At 41.8% G+C, this 17,696-nt stretch overlaps 1 long non-coding RNA gene across 1 annotated transcript; it reads right to left on the bottom strand.

Moving 5' to 3' along the window:
* Positions 1–1,086: 1,086 nt before the first annotated feature.
* LOC112944893 lies at positions 1,087–17,692 on the bottom strand. The gene is made up of 2 exons (XR_003248857.1): positions 17,622–17,692; positions 1,087–1,641 (listed from the first exon to the last, which is right to left on the bottom strand). It is a non-coding gene; the product is annotated as an uncharacterized LOC112944893 (long non-coding RNA).
* Between the last annotated feature and the right edge of the window lie 4 nt (positions 17,693–17,696).

The following is a 17,696-nucleotide window of genomic DNA, read 5'->3' as shown; positions in this document are numbered from 1 at the left end:
GATAGAATCTGTCCTATGGGTAATTGTAACATAATATTGCAAGCGTGCATGAAGTATCATCTAGTGCATTTGGTGCATTTGACAGCATTCCAGTCTTCATGTGTTACACTTTCTTTCAACAGCTCCAGATTCTACAGAATGTAGACATCGCTTAAATAATCTGATTATAAATTCTTATCATTCTGAATTATTTAAGATAGAAATCATCTAACTTTAGACATCAAAACATCAGGCATCTAATGTAAGCTTTTTACCTAGGAGTCCTCTGTTGTCAATAGAGTGTAGTATTTTCATAAAGCGATTTATCAACCTCTGCGGCTGTCTGCCAAATATAGGCAAGGTATGGTCAGTTACCTAAATGACTAAAGCCAAATAAGATTAAATCCTCTCACCAATCCCCGTGAATTTGAGGAGTAAGTGGGAGCGAAGGGTACCTTCTTTCACATCAAGGGCTGTACTCACTGTCGAGTCAGGAAGGAATTATTTTTCTTTGCTTAATTCCGCAGCCTCATATGTCCTTCTTTCACTCTGTTTAAATATATGTTTTATACATATACATATAACACAGAAAACATATATTTAACAGCATATGTTAAATACGATCTGGGGCAGGGTGCAAGATCAGGAGGTTGTTACAATCTCTTCAAACATACTAAGGCCAGATGGGACCATTTGATGATTTGGTTCCACCTACAGAGTGCAGGATTTTGATTTACCTCCAGTATTTTAAACAGTCAGGACCAGATTAGCACTGGGTATGAAAATAATGACTGTTCTCTTAAACTGACTCTTAGCTCTCCTTTAAAAATATCTATAAAAATGAAAATTGGGGTAACAGTGTGTTCTAGCAGGTATTTTAGGACTGGTTTCTAAATTAGAAAATAAGATCTATATAAGATTAAGTACAATCACTGTTCAGGATAAAGGTGACATGTTTTCTTTCCTTTAAAACAATGAAATAGCTTACCTGTTTTAAAGCAATTTTCAAGTATACCTCTTTATTCACCATTTCTGCTACTTGATAAATGTATGTCTGTGGACAATATAGGACATAATATATTATGCTTCCTCATATTTTTATTTGCATATTTACAAAATTCGTTTCTCCAGGCAGTAAATCTTGCCATGCTGATGCACTCTGTGTTCTAGAATGTTGTTGCTTTGAGATGAGTAAACAGTTGCGATAAAATATATAAAACATTTCTGTAAAAGTCAAGAAAAAATTAATACAATTGAAAAGAATTTTACCTCCTCATAAAGACTATCCAAGTGAGTGCTTATTCTGCACATATCTGTGTTTTAAAAATACAGTGACATTTTCAGCTGTCAGGTGGCACATTATGATGGAAATACAGTACCTTTTTTGTTGAACCTTCCTGTCATGGCATAACTTTCTTGAAAATCTTTTAAAAGACTGTTAGTTACAAGTAAAATCTTCAAACAAGGTTTCAGGAGTGTGAAGCAGTCATGAGCCCTTAACCTTGTTAGTTAGAGGGCTTGCTGTGATTTTCCACTGTGACACCTCTCGCAGATTCCAGAGGGAAGTCCATGCTGAATCTGGCACCAAAGGAGCACCATGTCCTGTATGACACATGAGGAGGCAGCAGTCATTATCTACAAGTGGATTCCTCAGTGTTGCACCTGCAATATAAGCATAAACATCCTAAGTGTCCACACATCTATTTCCATGTTTTTATTCAGCAATATATTGTTGAAGAATGAGTGAAGGGAAATAGCTGAAAAAAAGAATCAGAATAGGCTACCACTGGAGAGCAATTGAGGCCAAATTAGCAATGTCCTAACCATTTATGGTTTTGTTTATCAAACTGCAAATAGCATTTCAGTTGCAGAATATTATAGTGCTCAGCCCTTTTTGTGTCTCTAGTAAATCTGTGATGCAAAAATTGAGCAAAGAGGTGGAGTTGGACGCTCTCTTTCTCTCTACAACTGTTATTGTGAGACCTTTCAAGAGGCCCAGGCAGGCCTGGCAGGGTCCTGTGCCAGGGCTTGCCAAAGTGGTTTGCTCTGTGGGTTGGAAACTGCTGATTTATAAAAGCCCAGGGTTAGATTTTGAATCAGGTGATAGAAGAAAGAATATGCCCAATTTTCATATAGACATGTCTTATGAAGGAACAGCTGTAGATATCCCTGGAAAATGATACCAAATTAGCCAGCATGGACCTCTCTGGCACTTGATAGCTTGTCTGGATATGGGCTCCTACAGAAGTCACTCAGAGTATGGCTATTTCTGCACTCTAATTCCCTCATGGTAACCGCTAATATCTCATGATTGCACAAGGAGGCAACAAGAAGGTCTCAGAGCAGGCAGAGGAGTGCAGCTCTTCTGGTGAACAGAAGAACTACAGTGTGGGGAATTCCTGCCTGGGAACTCATTCGCCAGTGTCACCACTATCTATACCAGCAGGACCTCGTTCTTAGCATTTTCTCACTTCAAGCTCTTCAGTAAAAACTACTTTTGTTTATATGTCAGCTCATATAAATGGAAGGTACTTCCTTACTTCCTCAAGTCTAAAGTAGTTATTCTTACTCAAGGCCTTGTACTTAAGATTTGCTGTACAAAACTAGCCTGTCTGATATGTGATGTCCTAAGCAGTAGCACCAGTGGTTAATGTGGGACACTGTTCAATGTGGCTAGGAAGTGCTGCATTACTGCCTGCCTCCTGACCCAGGCATGCTTTCCAAGCAGGGAGGATACCTAATCCTTTGAGAATCCCACCAGAAATACCACTGCAGGACTTGAGCAACCAGCACAGAAATCTGGGATATTCATAAACTCAGTGCGGTTTATTATCCTTAATCTGGAGCCTTTTTTTTCCATGCACTAGAAGTGAGTAATGAACCAATTTGCTCCACATAGTACTGTGCAGTACCGCCCGGAAACTGTCAGAGGGTTGCTAGTTCATTAATGTGGGTTGCTAGTTCATTAATGTGGGATGCGGGATTCCCTCTGGAGAGGCGGATCAGCGGCACTGCCAGGGGAGCTCTGACACCTAGCGGCTCAGAGTTCATTTTTCAGATCCTCAGTACATAATCCTGCTGAGTCTCTGCAATGGAATAGCCTTGGGCAGGCCGTCCTTGCTGCAGAGGTTGTGCATGACAGACATTGCAGTCCAGCCACGGAAATGTAGATGGATGAAGCCAGGTCGACTGCAAATAGGAATTTATCACAACTCGAAGCATCCCTAAGACCACTGCTCTCAAGTACAGTTCCTTTGCCATGCCTTAGCCATCCAGGGTGCTTGCTAGTGACAATTCCTAGGCAGCTTATTTCATTTGTAGATTCCCTGGAATTTGAGAGTGGATACATCTCAGCCTTTATTGACATTCATTAATTCCTTCTAGTAACTCTCCCCTTTTGATTCACTTGTGGTGATATCTCAGCTGTACCAGCTAAACGAGTTAGTCTCAGTGATGTCCCTAGTCTCAATTCCTTTCTTAGACAAACACATTTCAAGATGTGATGTTTGTTATGCGACTCTGTCAATTGAATTGCTAAGCCTGACTGTACATTATTTGGATTTTGTGACTGTTTTCACTTTTGAACCTTACTCTTCTGTTTGAAGAATATCTTTTCCACGTTACCCAAGAAATACAACATTTGCAATTTTTTTTTCACTGCAGCAGAATACTGGCCCAAAGGGATGCTGTGCAAGATCAGTTTCTCATGAGCCTAAGGCAATTTGTTTAAAAATATTTGATGTAGCCTTTTCCAGGGAGAAGAGTGTCTTGGGACCTGTTAATGTCAGGGGCAAGCTAAAATGTAGAAAACTCAGGGCACTGATCCCTTAAGCGCCTGGGCAAAAAATCTGGTGGTGGGGCAATATAAGGGAAATTTAGGCAGGGTTTTTGAAGCCATTGTTTCTACAGCAGGATCAGGCTGTCCAAATTTGTGCTTGTAATCTCTGGTTTTAAACAAAAATCGCAGATTTCCTGCCAGATTTGCTGATCATTTGCATCCTCATTGTCTGCTTCACAGCTCACGTTCAACCTCCGAGTCAAGGTCACAGTCTAGAAATCAGTTTTCAGGGCTTCCATCGTCCTTTCCTCAACTTGATTTCTTTTCTTACATCTTTGTGAAAGAACTGCCCAAACAGACAGACCTGATGCATGAAACATATTCTCAAGTATAAAATCCTTTTATCCATATGACTAAACTTTGTTTCATGCTCTATACATTTTACTTCCCATGTACCAAAATTTTCCTTTTTTTATGGCTTTGATAAGTATAGTCTTGCCTATTCATAGGTATTCATGCCATTCATGCCACCCATGATATTGTCATTGCTAATTTAGTGGCTCTGGATTGTATCTTTCTGGCCTTCTACAAAGTCAGATACTGAGGACTCTACCCTGCAGTTTTCCTTTCCCTTGTGGTCTAATTTGTTTTGTTAGCAATGGGAATCTTTTCCTCAGTTGACCTTCCCACACCTTGTAACTGTTTTTAACCACAGTTCCCACATTTGACCTCAAAACAGTCAGCCTAAGCATTAATAATGCATGAGGCACTAGTGTGAGGGGCAAGTGAATGGCTGCATTAGCACTAAAACTGTGGTGACTTGAATTATTGATAGAAAGGGTGATTTTTATTCTTCTTTTAACTATTAAATAATAGATTAAAAACTGCACAGTAAGATTATTTTCATTACTCACATAAATGACTTGTTCAGCTAAAGAGAGTGAGCAGAACAAATGAAAAGTGCCATGAGGTGGCAAATAAATTAGACTTTAAGATTTCAGGCTCTAGAGTGTTTACTCATTTTGGACACATCTTCCAATACATGTTTACATTTAGCATAAGTAGTATGGAATAGTTTGTATAATTTAGGAAATGTGAATATACTCTGTTTTCTCTGTCAATGCATTTTAGCAACAGAGAACAACTGATGTGTGCTTGATGAACTGGTGCTCATGCTAACCTATATAAAACATGTTGTTTATGATATAAAATTACCAGACTGACTTATTCCTGCCTATGCAGTCCTTCTAGCTGTAATATTATGCATCTTTCAGTCTTCCGGTGTGTGGCATGCCACACTGAGGTGACACCATCTGTGTAGCCCGGGAAAAGTATAAAGTTCATTTGGTTTTGCTTTTCCTATTGAGTTTGATTGCAGGAAAAATGACCTCTATGCAATTGTTCCAAAGATGATTAATCTACTCTGCTCTCCACACTGCCTTTGGGCATCAGATCTCCTGGCTGCTGATTAACGCACCCAGCAAGAGTCCAACTGCAGAGTGCTGTTAATCAGTGGCCTTCTTACTGAAAATATTGGATGGTCACAGTTGCCGTAAATTTTGAATAGATTGAGCTACTTTTACTTTTTTTGCTTGTGCTGCTGTCCTGCAGGAATGGATGATGTTGACTTTAAACTGGACAGCTCCCTTTGAATCAGCTTTGAGCTTTCTTCAGACTCAGCAAGTATTTGTGGGCTGACTGGGCAGTTTTCTACTTACAGCCCTCTAGCAAGAGTTTGGAAAAGGGAAAGAAAATGAGCTTCCTTCAGTTGCAATTATTTGATATGCATATTACAGCCACTTGCAAAGTAGCATGTTTCTTCCATTCTTCTGATGACATTTTCTTAGTAATAGAACCCAAAGTAACAAGTGTTGATATTGTTTCATCTAAGTATCTTGAACTATTACGTTTTAATCACATTAGCTATTGAACTAGAACACACTGAAATCCCTGGAAAGATTTAGGATCTACACCTGTCTTTATAATATCAGTTGATGGGAGGCTTCCAACTTAGTCCAACCAACAAAGATGGGACTTATGCAGAATTTTGCCTATTAGTTGTCCCACAAATACATTTCCTACCCCACAGCTGGTACAGGATGAGCGATACCCATGCACTTCTCCACACAACCTCCCAGTGCGACTCAACTTCAACAATCCAACTTCTGTCCCTACTCATGTTCAGGTCTAGAGTTCTTGAAGAGATGGCAGGATTTGGTACATTTTGTGATGCTGACATCGGTCTCTTCTGGCATGAACAAAAAGCTAGTCTGAGTTCCATCCGAGTAGGCTGCTGAGTGACTATCCAAGGGGAAAATAGAAATATGTACCACTGACCTACTTACTGTTGAAGGCTCCATGTTCCATTATTGATGAGCTGATCTTCTTAAGGCCATCCCTGGGTATGTGGTTAGTTTGGTGGCAGGGTGATTGCGACTATTCTCTCACTTCTGGTCTAAGGTAAATATCCCTGTTTTATAGCCTGAGTCAGTTTCTGCTGAATACTGAAGTATTGTCATTCTCTTTTTGCTTTTTATATATTACAAGACCAACTCTAGCAATGGACTGTGCTTTCCTCTGTTAAAGAAACTCAGTTAGCTCTGACCGATTAAAAAGGCAGGCTGTGCTTCTGTGATTAAGATTTATTCTCAGATTTCATCTTTGCATGTGTATTTTAAGCAGATCTGTTTCCAAAACTTACTTTTGGGTTCCAATACCTGTGAATATGGCGTTATATTTTACATAGTATGAATGACTCAGTTCATGTTACTGAATGAGATGATTTTAATTTTGGAAGCCAACCTTTTTCTTAACTGTCAGGGCTGGGGATGTGATAAATGTAACTGTTGGCTCTGCTTTGTGCAAACGGTGGGCAGGAGGAGGAGGAGGAGGGGAAGAGGAAGGCTCCTGTGCTATGTTTAGCAGTGTTTGGGATGCCGAAATACCAACTGGTCTTGGCTTCGATTTAAAGTTATTTAAGTATGCTGACCTTGTTCCTTAGAAATGGACTGTGTGGCTGTAGGGGTTTAATTTAATAGCCACCTTGTAGAAAAACAGGAAGGCAAAAACAGTGACTTGAGTTAGGACACCCCTTGTAAAACACTTCAGGATTTGCAAGGGACAAATGCCTGAATTATTTTCTTGGAGTTTCATACCTTCTAAGTTTCTGCCAAGCTGCATAGCTTGTGTTGCCAGTTATGAGAAACACAGTAACTGTGAACTGTGAATTATGATTTTATGTTAAGAGATGAGTAGATTCTGTTGAAGGAGAATGGGGGTCCCGTGCAAACTCCGTGGGAGCGCAAAGGGAGTTAAGCCGTTTTGGGGATCTGTTACCATGACCACCTCCCCATTAATTAGATGAACTGTAGAATTTTTCTATGTTAACATACTTCTTTTCAGACATCACATGTCTTTCTTAATGCTAGGCATTAAACACAGCAACTGTCTGTGATGACCAGCAAGTCGTCCTGTTAACAGCTATTCCTAAGAGCCTGGAAGGACAAGCTGCAGATGTTGAATCCTGGCCAAGATGGTGGTTTGGTTAACCATGGTGAGCACATAGGACACGACCAGTATTACAGGACCTGCTCTAGAAGGAGGCTCAACCCACAGAAAAATAAGAAGGTAAAAGCACAAGTGCAGGTAATTTTTTTGCAGCAACACAAGCCATGCCCAACACTGCAGTCAATGGAGAAAGAACCGTTCCTCCATTGGCACCACCTTAACACAGTCACTTAAAAGGTTTCAAGGAACGGTGTTTTATGGCTAAAATTTCTAATAAAAGTCAGAGAATATGAAATGACAAAGAAACGATGACAGAGCAACGTGAAATGACCCTTCAGTTCCACTAATACAACTGCTATGTTTTCATGCACTGATGAAAAATGTTAACATACTCATCCAATCTTAACTTCATTCACTTTGAGGAGAATGATTAATATTCCTGTTGTATATGTATATCTGTATTATTTTGGCAAGACGATTGATAGGAATGAAAAAATAATCCATGAATGGCACACAGATGGTGAAAAGGAAATGATTCATTATTTCACAGAATACAAGAAGTTACAAGCTACTGAATACTGATTAGGCAGTAGACTTAAAATACATAAACGGAAGATCTATTTTTTCCCATTTACTGTGAAAAATTAAACTGTGCAATTCATTTTTACAGACTGTCATAGAGGCCAAAAGTGTATATTGGTTCAAAATGACACTAAAAAGCTCATGGAAGATAAGTGCATTTGTTAAATGCAATGTCACAAATGTTGTTCACCTTTAGCTCGAGTAGCTTCATACCTCTCAGAGTGTGAAAAGTACATGAGTATTTGGATTATTCTTCACTTATCCTGCTTTTCTTCACTTTCCTATAATTGGGGATTTCATTACATCCTATAATTCCTGTAACTGGGGATTTCATTAAATCCAATGTGGCCGCTTGCATATTCACATAAATACAAGTATTAAATATCTATTATAAAAAGTATCCATCCTAAAAATCTGTCAGACAACTAACTATCTTAAGTGTCTCTTAACTGAGCATTTTGTTACAAATTGAGTCCAACCCCCATCCTTTCCTCATCTATAAACTTCACTGATATCCCAGCTGTGCTGAGTACAATTTTTTCAAATTTGCAATTTTGTTAAGAGCACAGAAGTTTTGTGAATGTTTTCAGTTAGCACTCCGAGCGTAGATGGTCCCAAAGGCTCCTAGAACTCAGTGAACACAATCATCCAGTGCTTGTCCTCTTAGCTCTGTATGCTTGGGGGGATGTTGTTATGAAATAGCACCAATTTATAAGCTAGTGTGGGATTCGGAGTTAGCTCTTTGGAAGTGCACAAAACAGAAAAGAACTGGTCCCATCCGTGATCCCTTCCCATCTTAAGAGTTTGTGTTTAAGGAAAGGCCTGAACCTTACAATCAAGATCAGATCCATTGCTATCTTTTCCCTAAAATTGAGCATTTCTTCAGCATTGCTCATGGAGAAGGGAATTTAGTCCTTTACTGGTAATACCCTTAAGTGTGGAAACCTGTTTGAAGGACACCTGTTGAAGGAAACAACAGTCACGGGAAAGTGGAAGTGAGTTTTCCTGAAGAAGCTGATGTCGCTACTCTGCCTGTCAGTTCAGCTCTTGAGACATCTCCTACACTCAGCTGCAGGAGGGGAAATCACTGGTTTTCTCAGCGAGTGGAAGGGAAATTTGATGGCATATGTGAAAAGATTGCAGAAATGTTTTAATAAAGAGGCATTACATACTACTTTCCCACTACTGCAATACTAGAACTGGACAGATGGAAAGGTGAAAAAAAAAATATGTTATAGTAATGAACCTTTCTGATTTTTGGATACTATTTCCTATAAAATATCAGGAGTCTCCTGTCTGAAAGCTGAGTAAAGCAGTATTTCCAACCGGAATTCCATTCATATCAATTAAACCTGATAGTAGTCAGGCACTTAATCGACTGAAAGATTTTCTTCCTGTGTGCTAAGGAAAGCTATCTTTGCTGTAGGGTTTTCTTTTTGATTATGAAATAACTGTAGGATTTTCTTTTTGATTATGAAATATTCATATTAGGGCATTATTTGTAGTATTATCATGTCCTCTTTGATGTTTTCTGCCTCCATTTAATAATTTCCCTAGATGAGCTGTTGAGTGATAGGATAAATGATAAATTGCTGTGAGAAGTTTATTGATTTTATGCCCAAGGAATGATTGCTGTATGACATTCTTACTTGATAACAGAATACTTCTTACATATTTCCTGAGCAGATTTAATTGAAAGAGGAGTGAAACTGCATCACATGCCTGCAAATCAGGTTAAGGGCTAGATGCTCTCCATGCTTTTGGGCAAAGTGACAGATAGTTACAAGAAGTGGAGATGAAACAAAGGCTGCAGAACAGGGAAAAGGAGGGAAAAGCCTTCATGGAAGTCTTGCAGTCCAAGGAGTGTACACGGAAAGACAGAGGTGGATAAGGAACTGTTCTATCTAGAACCTCTTGCCCGAGGGCAACTCATAAAGTTAATGCTGCTTCAAGCAATATTGTCTTCAAGTCTGCATCTCTTCCTACAGAAGAGTGAAAAGGGGCAGCAGGAGCAGGGTAGCAACACAAAATTGTGAGGAGCTTGGGGAAACCAGTCTTAAACACATCAAGGAATCATTTATTTCTCTTTCTGGGCAATAGTTTGGTGATACAGTGTTGCAAACACACTCATATCCTCTAGATTCTTCTCTTTATTTAACATAAGTTTTCTGTAGTATTTTTAAAAGTTTCACGAATAATTAAAAATAAACTAATAAGAGAAGGTCAGTGTAATTTACTAAGCCAGTAATTCTTGTAACTCAACGTTAGAAGAAGGGAGTTAATTTCTAACAATACCACCACTGTTGTCTGAGCCATTCTAGGCAAAGAACCAGAATACATTTCCAAGCTAATTGGAAGCTACATGAAGCATTCATTCTTTTAATACATGTAGCAGCCCATCCCAAATCACAGTGATTAACAGTGCATTTATTAATAGACCTCAAAGACTTAACAGTTCAGCTGAATCGAGCACTGTGCTTCTTCACCCAAAGCCTGGTCCCTCTCTATCCCACGGACATGGTAGGGTGAGAAAGTGGTGTGATGGCTGGACAGGGCAGAAGACCACAGGAAGGGAGTACAGAGGAGTGGTACGTGGCCTATGCACTCTAGGGAGCTGTGTGTTTCAGCAGATCATTGCAGTGGAGTCAAAGGTGGATTTGAAATGACAGTTCCTGCCCTATGATCTATGGGCTCTTACTCAGACTGTTACTCAGAGTGTGAGCGCAGGGCTAGCTAAGGTGCACTAAGGTGCTGCCGAGGTTACTGCCAACGTTTTACTTATATGTTTACAAGATGTCAGTAAAGTAAAATAATTTTGGTTGCTGTTTTTAGGACTCTGAAAGTTACGGCATCCCTTTGACTTCCTTCAGCTGCAGTAACTATAGCTCAGTGCACAAAGTCTGGCCACCACCTCCATTTTAGTACTAGAAAAAGGGCTTCTTAAATTACCAAAGACTCACCTGGAGTATAACAGCCTGTGCCATCCAAGTGGTGCTAGCTCACAGAGGTTCATGAGCCTCCCTTTGCTCATTCCTAACTCCTGACTTGCTTGTTTCTTCGTTTGGATAAAGAATAGCGCTGTTCTGTTCTGTTTATCTCCTGCCACTGCCCCCAGGCCTTTTCTGGGCTGCAGTAGGAGAATAAGGACTTTCAGAGTGCAGTCTTCCAGGAGACTGCTTGGACTTTTCAAGAATGTATCTCTAAAGCTCAAAATATATAACCAGGGTAAATGACATGATTTATTTATTCTTGACCTTTAGCATAAAGATCTCAATGTTTGCTAGGTGAAAAAATCATAATTGCTGTCTGCATCTAGCTGGATGGTTTACATACTTTTTATTTGAATTGCCTGATTTTCCACTCTTTTCAGTGGAATCTCAGGAATAATATGAGCTAAAGAAATTGATACACTGGTTGTTCTGCACTGGTAGTGCCCGGCAGTGTGGGCAGTTTGGAAGGTCCATCAAATACGTGAACACAAGCCAGACTGTAACTGAGATCACTCTGCTCCTCAGGATTAGGCCAGTTATAATGTTACTATCCAGTAAAGTTATAGAATTTCTACTTTTCCTTTAGCAAATGACAGAAGGGAGACTTCTTTCTGACTCGCATCACATTTCAGTTCAGGGAGAACTCACTCCTGCTGATGGGGAAGACAAGAACGTAGCTCCATAACACCACCCTAGGAACATAAAGCTGTCGTGCTTCTATCATTCTCACAGAGCGCTCGATCTGCAATAAATGTCATTTTTAAATTAACCTCATCCATTTTTAGGTTGTTTTTCAAGGATGACACTCAGTCATACAGTCTAGCTATCATCTACTTCAATAAACCCCGAACGGAAAGTAGCAATTCTTGCTCTAACAGGAAAATGACACTTTATTAGTTTTGTCACATGATTTCTCAGGTCAAACAGCTTTTGGATTCTGGAAAAAAAAAAAAAAAAGGTAAGTGCACTTGTAAATTTGTAAGTTCAATTCATTAGGAGTTCTGAAATGTACAGATCATAACTAAAGAGCTCATCTGAGAGCAGAGATGATTGAAGCACTATCTTGTTAATGACTGAAGCTTCAATTCTCTCAAAAATTCTTACATCACAACCCAGCTGTTTCCCCTTTTATTCTCTCTTAGTTGCTTAGCAAACTACTCTAAACACCAAAACACTCTTGCAAACTAACCTAAAGAACCTTGCCTCAATCAGATAAAAATCCCTGTAAAAGCATTCCCTTGTTACTCAGGACACTGCAAATTTGGAGGCTCTGCGAGTTGCATCTTGTAGGTGGTTAGACTACCAGCTTAATTAAAAATGGATTTCAGGGAGTTGGTTGCTATAGCAACAGTCTATTTAGTGCTTTTTCCAGCAGAAAACCCAACTTGCCTGAATGTTGGACAGAAGACAGAATGGTTGAGAAGGGAAATTCAGCTTGCATCTGCCTGAGTACCACAAATTGCAGCATCCTCTATTTAAAGCAAGCAGACTGGAGAGCATCTCCTTTTCCTCAGTGTTTTTTCTTGTCATTGACAAGTCCCCTTTGATGTTCATGTTACATAGAGCCCTCCCTTACTTCAGAAATGTAACTGCACCAAGGTTAATTAAGGGTGACACCCACTGAAATGTTTCCTAAAAGAACACTTGAAAGCAGAGGGCAAAATCAGACTTCGAAAGCTGAATTGTGAAAATTGTATGTTTTGGCTAGAGTGTTTCCAGCTGCAAATAAGGCTCCCTCTCTCTCCTTTCTGAAGTAAGGTAGAATTTGTTTTGCAATCAGTTTCCTCACAAACATCTCCCTGGTTGTGTATCACAGCTCAAAATTACCTTGGCTTGATTTGCCCAGATTTAATGCCCTACTCCATAGCAAGGTTCTCTAACATACAGCACTTCCTTGCTTACTATCCTAGGCTGTACCACTGTCTGTGAGCTGAGAACATCTTTGTCACCTTTAAATGTTGTAAATGAGATGCAGCCCCTGTGAATTTGAACAGACCAAGAAGAGACCTGCCACTTCAGATGCATGCAGTATCACCTTCCTGGAATAGCTGACAAGGAGAATTTGTTTTAAAAAGAAGAGGCTCTCAAGAGACCAGAGGAGGACAGTTCTCGTTTGAGTTACTTAACAATGTCCCATCTATGAGACGTGTTCGTTGTGCAGGAACCCCAAGTCTCCTGGTTCCTGAGCACTGCTGTTTGGAGGACCCTGGTTCTACCCCCTCCCATGTTCTTAAGAAAGAAATTCGGAATTTTACACATGAAATCCAAAAGCTGAGGTTGCCAGGGTCTTCCTCCTACTCATTTATTACCAGCTGCCTGGTGAATATGTGCAACACCAGATCCATGCAGAGTGCTCTTGCAGGACGAGAGACAATCCTCTGCTTTGTTTTCATGACTGCTTTCAAGATAGGGCCAAATCCTCTCTTGTTGGAATGAAGAAGCCAGCTCTGAAGGCTGAAGAAGCTAGAAGGCTGCTAGGTGTATACCAGCACCTTTCCCATCCTTCTTATGCTTATGTCTCCCTGTGCATCACAGCAAAGCAGAAGGGCAGCAAGTTTTCTTCAGAATGAGGGTGATGGCTTTGTGCTCTCAGTGAAACAAGCAGGACGATGCTTGGACCCATCCCATGCAGATGTTGCAAGGTAATTATTTTTTATAGTCAAAGCCTAACCTGATACGCTGCAGTTAAAAGGCAAGGCACTAAGCCCCTGAATGTTTTTGTTCTGCACTGGCTTCGTACCATTTCTCAGACAGAAGCACTGTATGTCATATGTATGTCATAAGTCCATGCTACTGCCTACAGAACCTGTTCTGCTCCCTTTCTTTTTCATTGCCATCCCCGTGAAGATCTCGAATTTGAGAATGAGGGAGACTAGGAGCCAAATTCAGCTCCCATGTTAAACCTGGGAATCATTCCACTAGCTTCAAATTTATGCTAGTGCAATGAAGATCAGAATTTAGCTTTCTGCACAGTTGTCAACAGGGGAAAAATAGAGCCCCCTAACACTGTAGCCATGGAAACCGTCCTGCTGCAATAGTGAGTACAGCAGCAAATCTTTCTCTTAGGTTTTAAAATGAAACACATTTAACGACATTGTAGTGTATACCACTGCAGAGACCATCAGGGCCGATAATGGGTCGAAAAACCATTCTCTAGCAAATAAGCTAGCAAGAACATTTCTTCCTCCTTTGGAATCCTGATTTTGAGTAGAGTAAGGATTGATGAGACAGTCCCATGAAGACAGTGCATTGAGACAGAGCCAAGTCCACAAGCCATAGTGTTTAATGAAGGAGAAAATTGCTTAATTTAGCTTTTAGCCCAAGTATCTGGGCACCCAGTGACTAACACTTGACTGTATTAGCAGAGGCAGTGGCTTGTCAGCTCTTTCTCCCCGCTCCTTGGTGATGTGACCCCATACGTGACAAACAGTATTCTTGTACTTGGGATGCATTTGCTTGGACAGGAGCGTGTGTGTGTGCGCGCACACATGTGGTCTGTCAGATGAGGTTGCAGAATCCTGTTCAGCACAAGACCGTCTGGGCAGCTCACATTAGATAGATGTATGGAGCAGAGCTAGAGGCGCTTCCAGGGAGCGCATGTGCTGCCTGTCAGTGCATTTTATTGTTTTTTTGCCTTCCATTATGTAAGACTTGGTAAAGGAACTCTTTCCTATGCCATAGAGAAAACCTGGAATATATGGATCAGTTGCTCCTGGATTTGAATATGCTATAAGAATATGTTCCCTACTGAGTGCATTTCAGAGGGATTTTGGCTTTTTTTTTCACCTATTGCACATATCTCTGTGACCATTTGCGGACACAGTACCACACTTTATCTCACAATTGCCTGTGTTTGCCTTTGTGTTCACAGAATCAGAGAATATTCAAGGTTGGAAGGGACCTCTAGAGATCATCTAGTCCAACCTTCCTGCTCAAGCAGGCACACCTACAGCATGTGGCACAGGGTGGCATCCAGGTGGGTTTTGAAGACCTCCAGAGAAGGAGACTCCACAACCTCCCTGGGCAGCCTGTTCCACTGCTCTGTCACCCTCACAGTAAAGAAGTTGCTCCTCACATGGAGATGGAAATTCCTGTGTTTCAGCTTATGCCCATTACCCCTTGCCCTATCGCTGGCCACCAATGAAAAGAGCTTGTGTTGAACACAAGAGCTTGTGTTCAATCCAAACACTGCAGTTTCTGGCTTTCCTGTGCCTTGGAGGTGGAAAAATATCTGTTTGGAAGAAATGCAACCACGTCTAAGCCAGAGGGAATAAAGGTGAACTGGAGGAAACAGAAAAGCATTACAGAACTTGGCTAGACTACAAGTAGATCTTCTACTGGTGAGACTCAGAAACACATTCCCTTGTCATTTAGCCGTGTCTGATCTGTATTTTATCTGCTTTTGAATCTCAGATCCTTTGTACCAGCAATGATGTGTATCCTACTGTCTTCTTCCATCTACAGCTGCCCTACATTTTATGGCAATCCCTCTTTGATAGACAGTTATCTATTCATTTCTGACCTAAGGGCAAGCTTTTCACAATGCTGTTTCTACTGCTGTCACTGAAAGACATCCAAAAACTTTAACTGGTACATAATGTGGCTGCTTAGTGTTTGAATGAAATGAACTATTGGGAGAAAACATCTGCCTTTTGTCACCCTGCCATGTTCTCTGGCTTGCTGGAGGGCACAGTTCAAATCATATTAAGTGGTAGAAATGCCTCAGTGCTCTGAAAGTCTGATCTGCCTGTGTCCTGTTGTGATGAAACAGGTGTTGTCTACCTGTTCTGTCGGTTCAGTGATGTTTTAGTCAGGTGAGACACCACAAAACACTGCAGCTGGACACTGTTGCCTTGGTTGGGCTGAACATTTTCTTTCTGGAAAACCTCCAGCAGAAAAGCACAAACCCACAGAGTTCAAATTCCCATTGAGTTCAAATATGAAACATTTTCAGATTTCCCTCTAGACTGCAGAGGAAGGGAGAAATGGAAGTGGAGCTGTCACTGGTGCTTCTCATAGCATCAGAATTGGGGACTGAGTTGAGCAGGGTGGAGGATTCGAGGAGACCAGGCAGAGCTCAGGGCCTGCACGCCAGGAGGAGCAGGGGGCCTGTTTGTGCCTGTGGTTTTGGGACATGTTTGCACAGTCACGCCAGCCAGGAGCATTTTCGTGATGTCCGTCTCTGTGGTGCTCAGGGTGCTGCCTGTGTGGGGGTGCTCCCCACCACCCCCACGAATGAGGAAAGATCCCGAGTCCCTTTCCAACATGTGAAAATTCCCAGCCGCTCTGTAAGCCATCTGTTAATGGGCAGGCAAGAAGATACCAGATAGGGAAACTGGCCACATGGCAGTGTTTGTATCTATCACCACAGCAATTTCTTTAGTCCATGTTAAATGCCACTTTAATTATTGTGTAAACTTATTTTGTGTAAGACCTTTGTTGCCTCTCCAGTTCCACCTGGATTTCAAGCTACCCTTCCTTTCCCAGGTTAGAAATGCAACTAGCACAGATCAGCATGTCCCTTCTGGAAAGAGCCTGAATTTGCTTCTCTGTGGAACCTGGGGGTAGCATTTGAACCGTGGCCCGTGGGTGACACTGCAGGTATCGCTGTTGACAAGTGGCCCATGGGTGGCACTGCAGGTATTGCTGTGGACAAGTGCTGGCTTCCAGGAGCTGCCGTTCGGCACAAGGCACCAGAAACGCCGCAAATGCAGTGGCATCTGCTCACGGTGTCTCGTGCATTGCCAAGATACAGCCTGCTACTGCTTCTGAGTCACAGCAGCCATGACTCTGCTCTCTGGTTCCCTCAGAAAGCCACTAACTCCCCTGTCATTCCTGGCCTGTGCAGGCAAGGACATTTGGAGCAGTACTCAGTGGATTAATACTCTCAACAAGACCAAAATATCAGGCCAGTGCACAAAGCGATGTGCTGTTCTAACCCCAAAAAGCAGTGTCTGGCACAGATTTTTTACATCTTCTGGCAGTCTCATCATACGAGACTGGCAGCTGCTACCAGGAGGCAGAAGGATAAAGGCTGGAGCATTGAGGTGGTCCCTGTTCTCTGTGCTCAGTGTGAGCTGCTTCTCAGCAGTCGCCCTGGCCCTTGCTGCAGCCTTCCCTCCACAACCTCCAAAGCTGCCTTCTCAGAGCCCAGCTCATCTCTCCAATAAGCTAGGGTCTATAGTAGAGAATGTAGGTAGCTTTTATCCCGCGGGGATGTGCAGATGGTCTGGCACCCTCAGCACACTTAGCCAGCAGCAGGGGCAGTTCCCGCGTGCTTGTGAGCACACCGGTCGCTCGTGCCTGCACAAGTCCGTCTCTCCATGCTGGGACAGCGGGACACAGTGCAGAGCTCTGCCTCGTGGCCTACAACTCGTGCTATTACGACTGAGAAGCCAGGCATCAGTTTTATAGCTATCATGATAACAAGTGCATTTCATAACTTGCATATGAGGAGGCTGAGCATGAGCAGGGAGGTGCATCTGCCATCTTGTTTGAAACACAGCAGCTGGAGTATGGGGAAAAATCCCCACTGATGTAAGAACAGCTGCATTTGGGCAGAGGATCGAGGACTCACAGGACTCAGAGAATTCAATGCCTGTGATATTTGGCCCTTGTTTTGGTTTTGCTCACTTCAAAGTAGATGTTAAGAGTAAGGAAACTGGAGAGCACCGAGAAGCCCTCAGTATTTAGCAGAAGATCCTGCCCCAGGCCTCACTCCATTAAAAGGGAGCAGACGTTTCATTTGTTCCTCCTTTCCTTCCCGACTTGCCGTGGGCACTCACCTTCTCCACGTGAGCCACTACTGACAGCTCCCTCCAGCCGCTGCGGCCGCAATGTCCGGGGCTGCGGGCTCTGCA

The sequence above is a fragment of the Nothoprocta perdicaria genome, unplaced genomic scaffold (assembly GCF_003342845.1).
Source record: "Nothoprocta perdicaria isolate Ctin4 unplaced genomic scaffold, notPer1 scaffold_177, whole genome shotgun sequence".
Classification (NCBI taxonomy): Eukaryota; Metazoa; Chordata; class Aves; order Tinamiformes; family Tinamidae; genus Nothoprocta; species Nothoprocta perdicaria.
Note: the sequence above shows the minus strand (reverse complement) of the source record. Positions and strands in the feature narration are given on the sequence as shown.